The sequence below is a fragment of the Saimiri boliviensis genome, chromosome 16 (genome assembly GCF_048565385.1).
Source record: "Saimiri boliviensis isolate mSaiBol1 chromosome 16, mSaiBol1.pri, whole genome shotgun sequence".
NCBI classification, from domain to species: domain Eukaryota; kingdom Metazoa; phylum Chordata; class Mammalia; order Primates; family Cebidae; genus Saimiri; species Saimiri boliviensis.
In genome coordinates this window covers 68,426,710-68,443,456 of record NC_133464.1, presented here as the reverse complement: position 1 = coordinate 68,443,456, position 16,747 = coordinate 68,426,710, and the positions used below count along the sequence as shown (strand labels likewise).

Genomic DNA, 16,747 nt, shown 5'->3' with positions numbered 1-16,747 from the left:
CAAAGTCCAAGGATTACAGGCATGAGCCAACATGCTCGGGGAGATGAGCATTTCAATCATGGGACTCCATAGGAAAAATAGGCCCTCATCCAATGTGGGTGGGCACCATCAATTGGCTAAGGACCTGGACAGAACCCTGAAGCAGAGGAAAGGCAAATTCTCTCTTTCTTGGAGCTGGGGCACCCTTCTTCTCCAGCAACTGGAAAGATTGTAGTTACCAAACGGAGACAGGAAAGAGGATAAATGGCAATGGTCTGAGGTAGAGAAATATCGGAGTTTAGTTCTGAACACATTAAGTTTCAGATGCTCACTAGTTATCAGACTAGAGACACCAAGTTGGATATGCAGTCCTGGAATTGAATACATAGTCCCAAAGCCTGGGTTAGAGGTGTGGGCTACAGATAATAAAGTTGGGAATCATTTATATAGATATAGATATAGATATACACACACACACATACACACACGTATACATATATATATATATATATATATATATATATATATGTATATATGATATTAAAGCTATAGGTTAGAAAAGTAACAATGACAGACTCTTGGGACACTCCATCATTTAGAAGTAGAAAAGATGAGGCATAACTAACAGAGAGGGATAAAGAGGAGTACTCAGAAACGTAGAAAGAAAACAAGACATGTGTGTTTCCAAGAAGAAGGAATGAGCAACTGTGCCAAATGCTGATGGCAGATCAAGTTAGATGAGGTCTGAGAAAAAAATGACAGTTGAATTTGTCAATACGGAGGTCACTATTGGTTTTGAAAGAAAAGTTTTCATGGTATAGCAAAATAAAAACAATTAAAAAACGGATTAAAGTATAAGAGAGAATAGGGGGTGATAAACTGAAAACAGAAAGTAATTTGGGGTCAGGTGTGGTGGCTCACGTCTGTAAACCCAACACTTTGGGAGGCTAAGGTAGGAGGATCACTTGAGCTCACAAGTTTAAGACCAGCCTGGGCAACATAGTGAGAACCTGTCTCTACGAAAAATAAAAATTAGCTAGGCTTGGTGGCGTGTACCTGTGGTCCCAGCTACTGGAGTGGCCGAGGCAGGAAGATTGCTTGAGCCCAGGAGATTGAGGCTGCAGTGAACCGTGATCATGCCACTGTACTGCAGCCTGGGTAGGAGTGAGACTCTGTCTCAGGCACATAAAAAGAAAGTAATTTTGTTGTAAAAGGGTCAAGAGAAAGCTTTTTGATTTGGGTCTTCTTTGTTGTTGTTGTTGTTTTGCTAGGGAGGGAGATAGAGAAGTGAGGAGCCTGTTTAAGAAAAGTTGTCTCTGGCTAGGCATGGTGGCTCATGCCTATAATTCTATCACTTTGTGGGGGCTGAGGCAGGTGAATCACTTGAGTCCAGGAGTTCAACACTAGCCTGGGCAACATGATGAAACCCCATTTCTACAAAAAATGAAAGAAATGAGCCAGGCATGGTGGTGTATGCCTGTGCTCCCAGCTACTCGGGTGGCTAAGGTAGGAGGATCCTGAAGCCAAGAGGTTGAGGCTGCAGTGAGCAATGATAGCATCATTGCTCTCCAGCCTGGGTGAAAGACTGAGGAAAAAGAAAAAGATAAAGAAAAAAGAAAAGCAGTACCTTTACTATCTGTAACATTTCATTTTGTATTACTGTCAATTTTACACAGGTCTGTTTCTACACTGATAAACCAGTAAGCTACCTGGGAGCAAGAACTATTATCATGCAACTTCTACGACTAACTATAACTGTGGACAAGTTATTTCACACTACTATGGGATCGCACTTTCCGTTTTTTATAAAATATTGGGACAATCTAGAGACCTGATAATTTTGAAGATCCATTCCAGTTATGACATTTGATTTTATAGCCTCTCCAAGTTCTCAGAATAGTATTTGCAGAACTGAGAACAAAAATCAAACTAAGGCTACATTTAAAACAAGTCTCCTCATCAAATTGTTATGTAATTTGTTAAGGTAACACGTCAAGGTACCAGATACCCAGAATAACATCAAAGTTTCATAAAATCCATAAAAATTTAACCACATATATTATACTCACTAACAAAAGGTAGAAATACTACACCAACATTCTAGAAACATTCTTTTAAAAATTTAACCACATATATTATACTCACTAACAAAAGGTAGAAATACTACACCAACATTCTAGAAACATTCTTTTAATCTTATAGCACTAGAATATTTCAGCAAATGGGCTGTTAGCACACAAGTTCAAAAAGGGTCATCTTAAATACACCAAAATTTTAGTTCTTTCAAAAAAAAAAAAAAAGACAACTATCTTTGTCATTACTAAAATTTAAAGCAATTATCACAGAAGGCAACCCTCTTATTTTAAATTAGGCTGATTTGGACTGCCTCTCTATTTTTAATGGATATTTATTAGTTGTCTGTAAAACAAAAATTCTATTTACAAGGAGATTAAGAAAAAACAGGGCCGGACACCGTGGCTCATGCCTGTAATCCCAGCACTGAGGTGAAAGGATCACACTATGTTACTCAGGCCAGTCTCAAATTCTGGCCTCAAGCAATTCTCCCACCTCAATCTGCTAACATGCTGGGATTACAGGCGTGAGCTGCCAGCCCAGCTGAAGATATTTTAATTCAAGTTTTTCCTTTAAAAAAAAAAAGAGGCCCGGCGCGGTGGCTCAAGCCTGTAATCCTAGCACTTTGGGAGGCCGAGGCAGGTGGATCACGAGGTCGAGAGATCGAGACCATCCTGGTCAACATGGTGAAACCCTGTCTCTACTAAAAATACAAAAAAAATTAGCTGGGCATGGTGGCGCATGCCTGTAATCCCAGCTACTCAGGAGGCTGAGGCAGGAGAATTGCCTGAACCCTGGAGGCGGAGGTTGCGGTGAGCCGAGATCGCGCCATTGCACTCCAGCCTGGGTAATAAGAGCAAAACTCCGTCTCAAAAAAAAAAAAAAGAAAGAAAAGAAAAAAGAACCCGAATTGGCACCCCGTGACACACTGCGACCCCAACTACTATTCATTCTCAGTCCCTGCTTTTCATAGCCAAATTTCCTCAAAGCTGTGTGTACACCTAACGCCATTTCTTCATCTCGCCACTCATTCTTCAACCCAGCCTAATCTAACTTCATCCTGACCCTATTATGCCACTAAATCTAATTAAGTCAATGACCTCCCAGGGCTAAATCCAATGAACACTTTCAGAACTTGTTTTGTTAGGCCTATCACTTGAAACACTGCTTTGGCTTCTCTGATAACACTCTCTCCTGATTGTGCCCCAGTTCTGGACTACTCTTTCTCAGTTTTCTCTGCCCCACCTCCTCACCACTTACCACTGGAGGTCCTAAAAGCTCAACATCCTCTTCTTACTCCACACGCTCCCAAGGCAAGTATCAATTTCTAGGGCTTCAAACTACCAGGTCAGAGTATCAAGGTGAAAATCACTTATCCTTAATTACCCTTGACAATTCCCTGAAATTCGCCCTTTAAGTACACTTTACCATATATGAACAGGCCACAGTGGCGGCCAATACACAATCCCCTCCAACCTTCATGCACCATACTAAACAGGCAGTTTGTAGTTAAAGACCCACTGTACAAATAAGTTCTTCATTTTTCTTGCTCCTATGCCATTCCACCCCCATACTCCCTCATTTATAACCCATCAATATCTGCCCACTCTGCTAAAGATAAAACTAAAAATATTTAACATGGCCTAGCCTAGAATGTCTTATATGATTTGACACCTGGCAGCCTCATCTCCCATCACATCTCACTTTTTACATTACAGCCCCCCAGGCCTTTAATTTCCCAAAGCATATGCTTTCTTTCTTGCAGAGCCCTCCAGGCCTTTAATTTCCCAAAGCATATGCTTGCTTTCTTGCAGAGCATTTGCAAAATGTACTCCCTCAATCTCCTCTCTCTTCCATTTCCCCCTTTTCTCCTAGTGAAGGCTTACTCATCCTTTGGGTCTTTACCAAAACATCATGTCCTTAAGAGAAGCCTTCTCAATCCAACCCTACCCCACATCTTGTTGGGGGTCTCCCTGCCATACAGGTACACGTAAGCAAACTTTTTACTTGCTCAATCAACGTCTGTCTCTCCCACTGAACTGTAAGCTTCATGAGGATCTTGTCAGCTTTTATTATTGTTTTATCCCAGCACCTAACACTCACATATTGGTGAAATAAGAAACTTCATCATTATAGATGCTTTTTACACTCATAAATAATGTGCATACAGTATCCAAATACAAATTGATTTTTTTTTCTTTTTTTTGAGACGGAATTTCACTCGTTACCCAGGCTGGAGTGCAATGGCACAATCTCGGCTTACCACAACCTCCGCCTCCTGGGTTCAAGCAATTCTCCTGCCTCAGCCTCCTGAGCAGCTGGGACTACAGGCACGCGCCACCATGCCCAGCTAATTTTTGTATTTTTAGTAGAGACGGGGTTTCACCATGTTGACCAGGATAGTCTCAATCTCTTGACCTCGTGATCCACCCACCTCAGCCTCCCAAAGTGCTGGGATTACAGGCATGAGCCACCTCGCCCGGCCTTGAAATTTGTTTTTTAAAATTAATTGGCATAAAGTAGAACGAAATGTATCATCTTAATCATTTTTAAGTATACAGCTCAACAGTCTTAAGTATATTCATGCTGTGGTGCAACAAAACTCTCATCTTGCAAAGCTAAAACTCTATATCCATTAAACAATAACCTCCTGGCTGGGCGCGATGGCTTACACCTGTAATCCCAGCACTTCGGGAGGCCAAGGCAGGCGGATCACCAGGTCAGGAGTTCAACACCAGACTGGCCAGCAGGGTGAAACCCAGTCTTTAAAAAAAAAAACAGAAATTAGAAACTAGGCCAGGCATGGTGGCTCACACCTGTAATCCCAGCACTGTGGGAGGCCAAGGCAAGCAGATGACTTGAGCCCAGAAGTTCAAGACATACCTGGGCAACATAGCAAGATCCTGTCTCTTTAAAAACAAAACAAAACAAAACAAAAAACAACAACAAAAAATAATCTTCCATCCTCCCTTACCCCCTGTTCCTGGCAACCACCATTCTACTCACGTCTCTATGAGACTATTCTAGGTACCTTATACAAGGTGAATCATACCGTATGTCTTCTTTGTGACTGGCTTATTTCACTTAGCATAATGCCTTCAAGGTTCATCACGTAGCATGTGTCCGAATTTCCCCCCTTCTTTTTTTTTTTTTTTTTTTTGAGACGGAGTTTTGCTCTTGTCACCCAGGCTGGAGTGCAATGGCGCGATCTCGGCTCACCGCAACCTCCGCCTCCTGGGTTCAGGCAATTCTCCTGCCTCAGCCTCCTGAGTAGCTGGGATTACAGGCACGCACCACCATGCCCAGCTAATTTTTTGTATTTTTAGTAGAGACGGGGTTTCACCATGTTGACCAGGATGGTCTAGATCTCTCGACCTCGTGATCCACCCGCCTCGGCCTCCCAAAGTGCTGAGATTACAAGCTTGAGCCACCGCGCCCGGCCATTTCCCCCCTTCTTAAGGCTAAATCACATTCTACTGTATGTCCACCCACATTTTATTCATCCATTCATCCACTGATTGATCTTTGGGTTGCTTCCACCTTTTGGTGACATAACTATTTATTATCGTAATGATGCTAAGAACAAGGGTGTACAAATATCTCTGAGATCTTGCTTTCAGTTATTTTGAGTATATATCAAGAAGTAGAATTGCTGGATCATATGATATCATATGATCACATGATAATTCTCTTCCAAAAATTTTTTTTTGAGACGGAGTCTCACTCTGTTGCCCAAAATTTACAGGATAGTTGTTAGTGCAGTGGTGCGATCTCAGCTCACTGCAACCTCCACATCCTGATTCAAGTGATTCTTCTGCTTAGCCTCCCAAGTAGCTGAAACTACAAGCACCCCCACAACATGTCCAGATATTTTTTGTATTTTTTAGTAGAGACCGGGTTTCACCATATTAGCCAGGCTGGTCTCAAACTACTGACCTCATGAGCCTACTGCCTCAGCTTCCCAAATGCTGGGATTACAGGCATGAGCCACTCCCATCTTCTTTTCCATTGTGGTCAGACCATTTCACATCCCTACCAACACAGGAATTCTTGTACTTAAGAGTTTCAATTTCTTCACATCCTTACCAATACCTGTTGTTATATTGTTTTGTTTTGATACAGAACTCATTCTAATGAATATCAAGCTGTGAATTATTTTATATATAACTTTATGTGCCTTCATTTTCCTACAAATTTGTGATAAAAAGCCATCAAAAAATATGTTTCATAAACAAACAACGTTCTAGAAGATATTGGCCATGCAAAAGAAAATAACAGTCTTTCAAAGCATCATTTTAAGGAACAGTAAAATTGTAGTTCATGTGAAATGGTATAAAAACAAAGGAAAACAAAAGAAAGGCATTTTCACTCATACCTGAAGTTCTCTGATGCCTCCTGCCTGCTTAGAGCTCTGAATTTCTTAAGCTTATGTTTTGCTTCCCTTCAGGATACTCCTCTTCACTAACCACCCCGACTCCCCACTCATGTACTGGGAAACCTTCTCCTACTCTCTTTGCCTGTGGTTGTACCCTTCCTATTTCAGCTCTGTGCACCTCGGCATTAGAGGGTATCAATGATAAACACAGATGTTTGGACAGCTGGGGTAAATGAATCCCATTACAACCTTGAAGAGTTGAATTAAATGTTTGATTAAAACTGAAAATGAAACACACACACACACACACACACACACACACACCTGAAAACATTTAAAAAGCTTCACACAGAGCAACATATCAACACATCCTAAATCAGAAATGTATCCTAGTCTCTGGACTCCGAATTCAAAAGACTTTAATAAAATTTAAACTAAAAATAAAGATTTAAGACAATCTAGAATGACTCTGGATCAAAAAGTCACTAGGCTAGGCACCTTCCCAGAAAATTAAAATAAAGCACAAACATGTTTTAAATCAAAGGTATGTATTTAATAGTAATTAGTCTGCATTCAAAAATAAAAGATATTTTAAACTTTGCATACGCACAAAATTTACAGAATAGTTGTCATTGCTTTTTCAAAGTTCAAGTTATCTATGTTAGAATTACTTTTTTTGAGACGGAGTCTCACTCAGTCTGTCGCCCAGGCTAGAGTGCAATGGTGTAATATCGACTCACTGCAACCTACACTTTCCAGGTTGCAGTGATTCTCCTGACTCATTCTCCAAGTAGCTGGGATTACAGGTGTGCACCACCATGCCCAGCTAATTTTTGTATTTTTAGAAGAGACAGGGTTTCACCATGTTGGCCAGATTGGTCTCGAACTCCTGACCTCAAGTGATCTGCCCACCTCAGCCTCCCCAAGTGCTAGGATTATAGGTGTGAGACACTGCACCTGGACAGAATTACTTTTCAAAGAACAAAATGTTTCAGTATTTACACTTGTGAAAATGAACCCAGGCGTGAACATTTCTGTTAATCCTAAAATAGTAATCATTAAGTACAAAAATCTAGACAGCTATTTAATGATAAAGTTTCTTAAGTGTTGGTTAAGTGTTTTAAACTAAAAATTTATTTATATAAGTTCATCGTCATTTACAGTTTTAAAAAGGATATCATAGCAAAGCCATTACAGAAGGTTAGAAAACAAATATAACTTTAACTTTATTGACTCTTCAAATACCTAGGCAAAGAGTGAACAGACTACCAAGTGTTTTGAAAGTTATTTTCCTTGGCCGGGCACAATGGCTCACGCCTGTAATCCCAGCACTTTAGAAGGCCAAGGCGGGAGGATCGCTTAAGCCCAGAATTTAGAGGTTGCAGTGAGCCATGATCATGACACAGCACTCCAGCCTGGAAGACAGAGCAAGACCCTGTCTTAATGAATAAATAAATAAGTAAATATGTAAAAATAAAATTTAAGAAAGTTACTTTTATTAAACTGTATCTAAATAATACTACCGTAATCTAAATACTCTAAGTCAGGCGTCCCCAAACTTTTTACACAGGGGGGACAGTTCACTGTCCCTCAGACCGTTGGAGGGCCGCCACATACTGTGCTCCTCTCACTGATCACCAATGAAAAGAGGTGCCCCTTCCTGAAGTGCAGTGGGGGGCCGGATAAATGGTCTCAGGGGGCCGCAGTTTGGGGACGCCTGATATAAGTTATATGGCAATGTACCTACACAAACATGTGCACTTTCATCATAATCTACTTCACTTACAATTACAGTATTGTTTGTAGAATATAAGATATACATGTTAGCAAAAAAAATAATTTTGAAAAGTTATCCACAATTCCATATATTTACCTTGAAAAAGTTAAATAAAACCAAACACTTGAAGTTTATTGCATTTGTCACACTATATTTTTCAAAACAACTGACTCAGAGAAATATTTAAATAATTAAAATAATCAGGCACGGTGGCTCACACCTGTAATCCCAGCACTTTGGGAGGCTGAGTCAGGCGGATCACTTGAGGTCAAGAGTTCGAGACCAACCTGGCCAATATGGTAAAACTCCATCTCTACTAAAAATACAAAAATTAGCCAGGCATGGTGCACGCCTGTAATCCCAGCTACCTGAGAGGCTGAGGCATGAGAATCACTTGAACCCAAGAGACAGAGGTTGCAGTGAGCTGAGATGGTGCTACTACTGCACTCCAGCCTGGGCGACAGAGTGAGACTCCATCTCCAAAAAAAAAAAAAAAGAAATTAAAATAATTAACATTATATTTGACAATTAGTACATTACCAAAATGTAAGGTCCTTATGGTAAAGTATCAGGTCCCCATGGTGAAGTATCAGTGGCAAGGGGGTCAGTCAAATTCATCTGTTCTCCACACTGTGGATATCACCTTCTTAAAAAAGGCACAATTGCTGACCTCAGAAAGCTGCTTCGGCCCACTTCTGCTTTACTGGTGACACAAATTTCAAGCCCTAAATGGCTACCCCGCCCCTTCTGACACCTCTGGGAATTCAAGTGTGTTAAGATATTTATAACATTATTGACTGTAAACAGCTCATCTCTTGGGAAAGTTTTATTTGGTCATGAGTCCAAAACTGAACCATTTCCTGAGTTGCAGTGAGCAAATAAGTATTTCACAATCGTCATTTCATTTTGATTTAAGCTAGTTTATGCAACTACCAAACTAGTATAATTTGTGAGCAGAGTGTCCTAAATAAGTAGCATAATATAACCCCAACTCATCTGTATAAATATAATTAAGGCAATCCATCCAAAACAAAGAGAATTTTTAACAATTAAAACCAAATCCCCAAAAATCGAGGTAAGAAGGCCACTTTCACTTAGCCAAAAAAGGATGTGGGGAGACGTTTGATATATTTCTCAAAAAATATAACTCTCAAGGATAATACCATACATATTATAAAATGGGATGGAAAAAAAATCAGTACAACAGAAGGGATAAAAGACCATTTCACAACAGGCCTACATGCCACAATATTTTAAAAACTAATCCTTTTACATGACATTTCTGAAACGAAGAATCATCTAAAAAGCATTCTTGAATCATTGCAGCTTTTTAAAACTATTGATTGCATTTTAGTTTCCCTTTATTTAAAAGCCTCAGAAAAAGTTCAGAAAACAAACTAATTTCAAACTTTCTGTTTAAGGAGCATCACTGCATGCACCAACGTGGAAGAACCAAAGCCAGTTCTAAAACAGTAAATCACAAATGAATGAAACTTTTCTGTAATTCTTGATGGTTTTAGTCCTGATATTTTGTCCACAGGGTGGCGGTCTCACAGTATTAACTTGTTCATGGATTAAATGCACAATTTCAGTGTTCAAAAGCCACAGACACATACAGGTATGCAATAAATTTACTACCTGGCTAACCCTAAGAGTAAAAACTGCCAGTCCCCTCCAATAAAATCTGCTTCAAAATTTCTCTATTGTTTTTAGAAGCATGTACTTTCTGAAGTCGTAGATTTTTCCTTCAGTGTTATTTCTTACATCTGATCTTTTCTATTCTGCAGCCACCATCCTATTTAAGGAGAGAGGAGAAGCAAGGAGAGCCGTTAGGAGATTATTACTGGACTGCAGGAAGTCCTTGACTTTTATCAAGGCCTAATGGAGAGGGAACAGAAAAGGGGCAGTGGGGATGGAGACCACAGACATAACCCTTCCATCCTCCAGCTCAACCTGCACGTTACAGCCAAATTTGTTTCATTAAAGCATTCCTCATATTACCAGAAATCTCTTTTCCCAACTAAATAAACTCCTTAACTCCAAATCCGAGGGGCTTCCAAAGTCTCCTTGTCAGGGGGCTTGGTAAAATAAACTGCTTTGCTTTAAACAGACCTTGTCGCTTCTTTTTTCATTCATTAGTTCAAATGTTTTCTGAACGTTTGCCAGGTGCCAAGCCCTGCTTCAAGTCTGATGATACAGAGGAAAACACATCAAAGCCCCCTGCTCCAAAGTCACACTCCTGACAGTACAGTCTGTGAGCAGGAGGAGGATATGTCCCCAGATACTGCCAGCTCTCTGTAGGTAAGAGATATGGTTCTTCCTAAGTATGAGCCATTGGAAGCACACTAGGCGTCGGGAGGACAGTAAAAAGACATTGTCCACTACAGACCCTTATCTATTTTCGCAGCCTTATTTCCCATTCCTATCCTACTTGTACCCCCAGCTCCGTTAAAATGTGCTAGTTAACTGTAGGCGTGCCTCTGCTCCTGCCTGTTTCCTCTCAATGCCTTGTCCCCATCCCCATCTCTACCAGCAGAAGCCTTATCAGCCTTCAAAAATTATCTCGAATGCTGCCTCCTACAGGCAGCCTTTCCTCATTCCCCTCACACAAACTCAGATACCATCAAACACTTATGACCCTTGGCTTAGTCCCCTCTGAGCATTTATCACACTATGTACTGTATGTACCTGTATACTTATCCACCCTCCTCCATCAGTTATTTAGTGAGCACCTGCCACATTACTGGAACTATCTAGGAGCTGAAGTTTCCCTGTTAAATTATTCTATAACTATTTTTATTTTCTAGACAGAGAGTCTTGCCCCGTTGCCCAGGCTGGAGTTCAGTGGTGCAGTCACAGCACACTGCAGCCTTGACCTCCTGGGTTCAAGCACTCCTACCACTTCGGTCTCCCAAGGATCTGGGACTACAGGGATGCACCACCACATCGGCTGATTTTTGTTTTTTGTTTTTTTTGGTTTTTTTTTTTGGTAGAGATGAAGTTTCACCATGTTGCCCAGGCTGCTGTTATTCTAAAATATGTAATATCCAAATGATAAATGTAAAATCTAGAGATAAAATCTTCTGTTATGGTTTTTATTGCTTCAATCATTTTTAAAGAGTTTGGTTGAGATATAACTTACATATCATGAAGTTTACCCATTTAAAGTACACAATTCAATGTTATTTAGTGCATTCATAAAGTTATAAAACTATCACTGTAATCTATTTTAGGACTTTTAATCTCCCTAAATTTACTATCCACATTGGCAGTCACCTCATCCCAAACCTCCCTATCCTCTCTAAGCCAAGGCAACCACTAATCTACCCTCTTTGTCTATAGATTTGCTTATTTTGGATATTTATATAAATGGAATAAAAATATGGTCTTTCATGCCTGGCTCCTTTACTTAGTATAATGTTCCTGTGATTCAGGACCTCATCCTTTGTATTGCCAAATAGTCCATTGTGTGGATACACTATATTTTATTTATTCACTCATCAAGTGAGGGACATTTAGTGTTCTACTTTTTTCTTATAAATAATGCTGCTATAAACATTAGTGTACAAGGTTTGGTGCAGGCATGTTTTCATTTCTACTGAGTACATACCTAGGAGTGGAAATAACTAGGTCATGTGGTAACTGTTTACATTTTGAGGAACTGCCAAACTGTTTTCCAAAGCAACTACACCATTCGACATTTCCAGCAGCAGTGTATGAGAGTTCCAACTTCTTTACTATTGTTTGAATCTTTATCATCAAACAAGAACGATCTCACTATGTGACATTCTTGCCCTCATGGAACTTACACTGATAGAAAAAGACAAGAAATAAACAAAAACCAATAAACAGGTTAATTTCAAGATACTAAGAAAATGAAAAAATGGCATAAAGCAACCAGAAAGTAACCAAGGAAGAGGGAGTCTCAAGGTAAGGTGGTCAGAAAAGATCTCTCTGAGAAGGTAATGTTGACCTGAGAGGTACAGAACTACCGGGGGAAATTCCCAGGCAAAGGAAAAAGGCAAATAACCAAACTCTGAGACAAGTATATGTTTGGCATGGCAAAAAGGAAGCCTATGTACCCAACATACAATGAAGAGGCAGAAAAGATAGGACATGAGGTTAGGAAGGTAAGGTCCAGATAATGTTGGACCTCAGAAACCATGATAAGGTCTTTGGATTTTACCTGAAACGCAGTAATTGTTTTGAAATCTACTTCTTCAAATACCAGCGTTCATCTCTGCAAACATTTATTGAACTTTCATATATCTTCTTCTTTTTTTTTTTTTTTTTTAAGAGACATGGTCCTGGGGTCTTGCTCTGTTGCCTGGAGTGTGGGGGCGCCATCACAGCTCGCTGCCGCCTTTAACTCCTGGGCTCAATGGCTCCTCCCATCTTAGCCTTGCAAGCAGCTAGGACTACAGGCATGTGGCATCACATCTGGCTAACTTTTTAATTTTATTTTTAGAGACAGGCTCTTGTTATGTTGTCTAGGCTCTTTCGTTTTTTTTTTGTTTGTTTCCTCAAGATGCTGTCTCACTCTATGTCCAAGGCTGGAGAGCAGTGGCACGATTCTGAGATTCTGGTTTACTGCAATCTCTGCCTCCCTGGCTCAAGCAATCTTCCCACCTCAGCCTCCTGAATAGCTGACACAGGTGCAGCACGGGCCACCAGAGCTGGCTAATTTTATGTATTTTTGGTAGAGATGGGATTTTGCCACGTTGCACCCCCGCCTCAGCCTACCAAAGTGCTGGGATTACAGACGTGAGCCACCACGCCCTGCCTCTTTCACATATCTTCTGATTACACCTAACAGTAGCAAATACTACAGAGGTTATTTGGATAGATCCACAGCACTCAGTGTCACTAATTTGTGGCACAAGAGAGAACACCTAAAATATGACTGCCAATGGCACAAACTTAAGAATGAATCCTCACAAATTGATCACCTAGCCTTAATCAATTTAAGGTATATGCCTTACTGATAGTTAATGAGCAGCTCTGTCTTCAAATACCAAGGTCACTTTCAATAAAGCAAGACAAATCATTCTCATACTTTAAGCCTAGATTTCATTCCTGTAAAGTGAATTCTAATTAACTGATTGCTTTTTTCCATTAATTACAAATTAATATTGGGTTTTTCAAGAGACAGAAATGGTTTAAAAATTTTTGTGACATAAAATGTCACTCCTTGATAAAAGAACCTGTTACCTAGTCAAATTTTATCAAGTTAAAATTCCTTTCTACATTCCCGGCTTGATGGCCCATGGCTCTCCCTGCAGGCACTCTTGTGTTCCTGCCAAACCTACTGCTTGCCAGCCTCATACCTGTCCCCCTACCTCAGCTTTAGGATTCACATTCCCTACCAGAAGAAATCCAACCAGTTCTTCAAGGTCCAGGGCAAGCTCTCTCCCATCCATGTCTCTCCAGCCCTTTCCCTTGAGCCGAACTGATTCCTCAGTTCAGTTACTCCAGCAGCACTTCTACAACTCAGATGTTCCCTTCACCTATTATATGTGATACACAACTACACAAAAGGTAAATCTGTGTTTTATACAAAGATAACCCAACTTCTTCCTTTGTTGTCACCCCCAGGTATATAGTATAACTATATGCAATTACTGAGTGCACAGTTGAAAGTAACATCCATTTTAGCACCATTTGGTACTGTGTGATAAACTCATTACAAAATGCAAAGTCGAGGTGAGGCGTAATGGCTCACACATGTAATCCGAGCACTTTGGGAGGCCAAGTCAGGTGGATCACCTGAGGTTGGGGGTTCGAGACCAGCCTGGCCAACATGGTGAACACTGTCTCTACTCAAAATACAAAAATTAGCTGGGTGTGGTGGCGGATGCCTGTAATCCCAGCTACTTGGGAGGTAGAGCCGCGAGACTAGCTTGAACCCGGGAGGCGGAGGTTGCAGTGAGCGGAGTTCCTGCACTCCAGCCTGGGTTACATACAGAGCAAGAGTCGGTATCAAAAAAAAAAAAAAAAAAAAAAAAAGGCAAGGTCAAAAGTTAAGCCCTCTCTCTGGGGACAATTAAGGCAGAGTTATCTTTCCTTCTTCCCAACTTTGCAACTACTGTAATTCTTTAATAACTGCTTCTTAATAATGACATGCTATTACTTATTTACATGAAACTTCCACTTTCATTATCTATTGAAGAATCGCTCAACAATTCTTGCAGCGCTATTTAAAATTTGTGAGTTATATGTATTATCAAAACTGTATGGCTCTAAAGCCAGATAACAGAGAAGGTGGAAAGTCTCATCACACAGCTAATCAGAGACCAAAACATTATTCCATTCAGTATTCTATTCACTAGTTAACATGAAGAACCCGAACATCAGTAACTTCAAAAGACTCTGGTAGTGCTTGGTGTGTAGCAGACACACAAATATAAATATTTGAATTAATGAAGATGATTTAAAATACTTAGGCTTTTTCTTTTTTTAACAAGGTAAGCCTAATTAATCCTTAATCACGCAGATCACATTAACAAATTTATTGTACAGTTAAAGGTACAAAATAGTCTGGGAACACACATACTAACAACCAAAACATCTGCTCTCAGTAATGGCACTGACCAGAAACCCATCTGCAAGTCACTTTTTCCTTCTTCGTTTGTTCCCAGAGGCCCATAGACTACACATTATAGCTGACCCTATTTTCTAATTTCAGCTTGCATTTAAGATAACGCTTTTGTTTCATTTACAGCTCACATGCTGCTGACACAGCTGCCCCTTTTGTAATAAACACAGGGCTTCTATATTTAAAAATACAGTGAAACTTTGTTTTAAGGTCCCCTCCCCAGTCTCCGGCCAATTTTCTTTCCCAAGCCCCACCTCCACCCCAGGATTTTTTTTTTTTTTAATTTTTTTTTAATCAACGGCGCTCAAAACGTAGACCCTTTGGAAAGTCGATTTACTTATTTAAAGCTATTTCATCATAGCGAAATTTTTCTTCTCCATAGCTCGTGGTGTGTGTGTTTTTAAAGGAAAAGAAAAAAGATTCTCGTTCCCAAAGGCCTTTTTTCGAGGGTACTTTCCGTAACTGCGACCAGCGCCCGGAATGTCAAGTCGGGACGACCTCGCGGGAGGGCCTCCAGCTTGCCCCGGCCCAGTGGGTGGAGACGCGGGCGCACGCGCGGCGGAAAGGGGCGCACCGCAGCTGCGTGGCCGGGAAAGCGCGCCCCCCCAGGAGGCCGCGGAAGGCACGCTGTGTTCTGGGGGGAACTCGTAAATATCGGGTGGACAGAGCCCACTACAGCTACCGGCCGGGGCGCTGGCTCTGGGGTGCCCAGCGCAGGGGGCCACCTCGCCCAGCCTCGGAAGAGTTGCCTGGGCGGCCGAGGAGGGTGTGGGCCGGAGGGGGGCGCAGGGAGGAGATAACGCAAGGCCGGAGTTAATCATCACCTCCGGAGCGTCTGGAAAACTACGTGCCGGAGGGGCGGGGGAACAGCCACGGGTAAAGTGAAACTCCCTCGGGGCCCACCATCCCAGCGAGCCCGAGGCGGGAGTGAGAGGGACCCGGGGCGCAAACCCTTCTCCTGCACGCACCGCGCGGCATTCGAGGCTCCAAAAGCCGCATCCCTGCTCGCGGAGCCACTAACAACTACAGTAATGCTCCTTTTCTACAGACTTACCCAGATAGGGGAACAAGAAAGGAGATAGAACCGAGATTTTTAGAAGTCAGCCCTCCAAACCAATCCTTTAAAAATAATAATACAAAACATCAACGCAGCGTTCCCATACCGGGAGTCGAACCCGGGCCGCCTGGGTGAAAACCAGGAATCCTAACCGCTAGACCATATGGGAAGTGCTGCTAGGACAGCCGCCGTCACCCACCTGACAAGCGTAAGCGCCTCTGTCGTCTTCGCCGCTCCGCTGGACACCGCCGCTTCCCACCGCCGCCTCTGCGCCACTGGAGCCGCCGCCGCCGCTCCCGCCGCTGCTATCCACGCGCTGGCGAGTTAGGGAACCAGCTCCGACCGAGCGCGCGAACCTCGCGGGGAAGGGGAAGGGAGAGGAGAGAAGGAGCGGGCGCTCCGCCAGGGCAGCAAAGTTTGAGGCGAAGCCTAGCGACTCGCAGTCCCGGACCCCGCTGTTTCACCTCTTTTTTTTTTTTTTTTTTAACTCCGCCAGAGGACCCCGACCCACAGGTCCCAGTTGCTCCGCCGGTCAAAGTGCGTGAGGACTAGTTGGCAAAGTTGAGAGCGGCGACGTCTCTGGGAACAGCTGTTTGCGTTCGGGGCGGAGGCGGCGCGCGAGCTCCCTGGCCTCGAGCCAGCGACCCTAGACGGAGAGTGGAGGTTCTGGGTCCCAGGGGAGGACACAGACACAGCGGGATGGCGCCGCGACTTGAGGCTTGAGACCCTGTCCTTCAGCTCAGGTCCCGTCGCGCTTTTGCCCCTTCCCGATGACCTCAACCCCTTTATACCGACCCCACCTCTTTGGAGCCGGGAGTACCGCCCCTGTAGGGGGAGGGGAGAGGAGGAGATTTCGAACGCGGATTGAGTCGTGTGAGCAGCCGTAGTTGG

At 42.3% G+C, this 16,747-nt stretch overlaps 1 protein-coding gene and 1 non-coding gene across 2 annotated transcripts in view; both read right to left on the bottom strand.

Moving 5' to 3' along the window:
* ELF1 (E74 like ETS transcription factor 1) overlaps nt 1–16,739 on the bottom strand; it is a 106,210-nt gene extending 89,471 nt beyond the window's left edge. The window contains exon 1 of the mRNA XM_010344938.3: nt 16,056–16,739. The gene's annotated coding sequence lies outside the window, so the exon portion shown is untranslated. The remainder of the gene's footprint in view (nt 1–16,055) is intronic.
* On the bottom strand, nt 15,954–16,025 carry TRNAE-UUC (transfer RNA glutamic acid (anticodon UUC)). Its single transcript has one exon. It is a non-coding gene; the product is annotated as a tRNA-Glu (tRNA).
* Nucleotides 16,740–16,747: the final 8 nt, after the last annotated feature.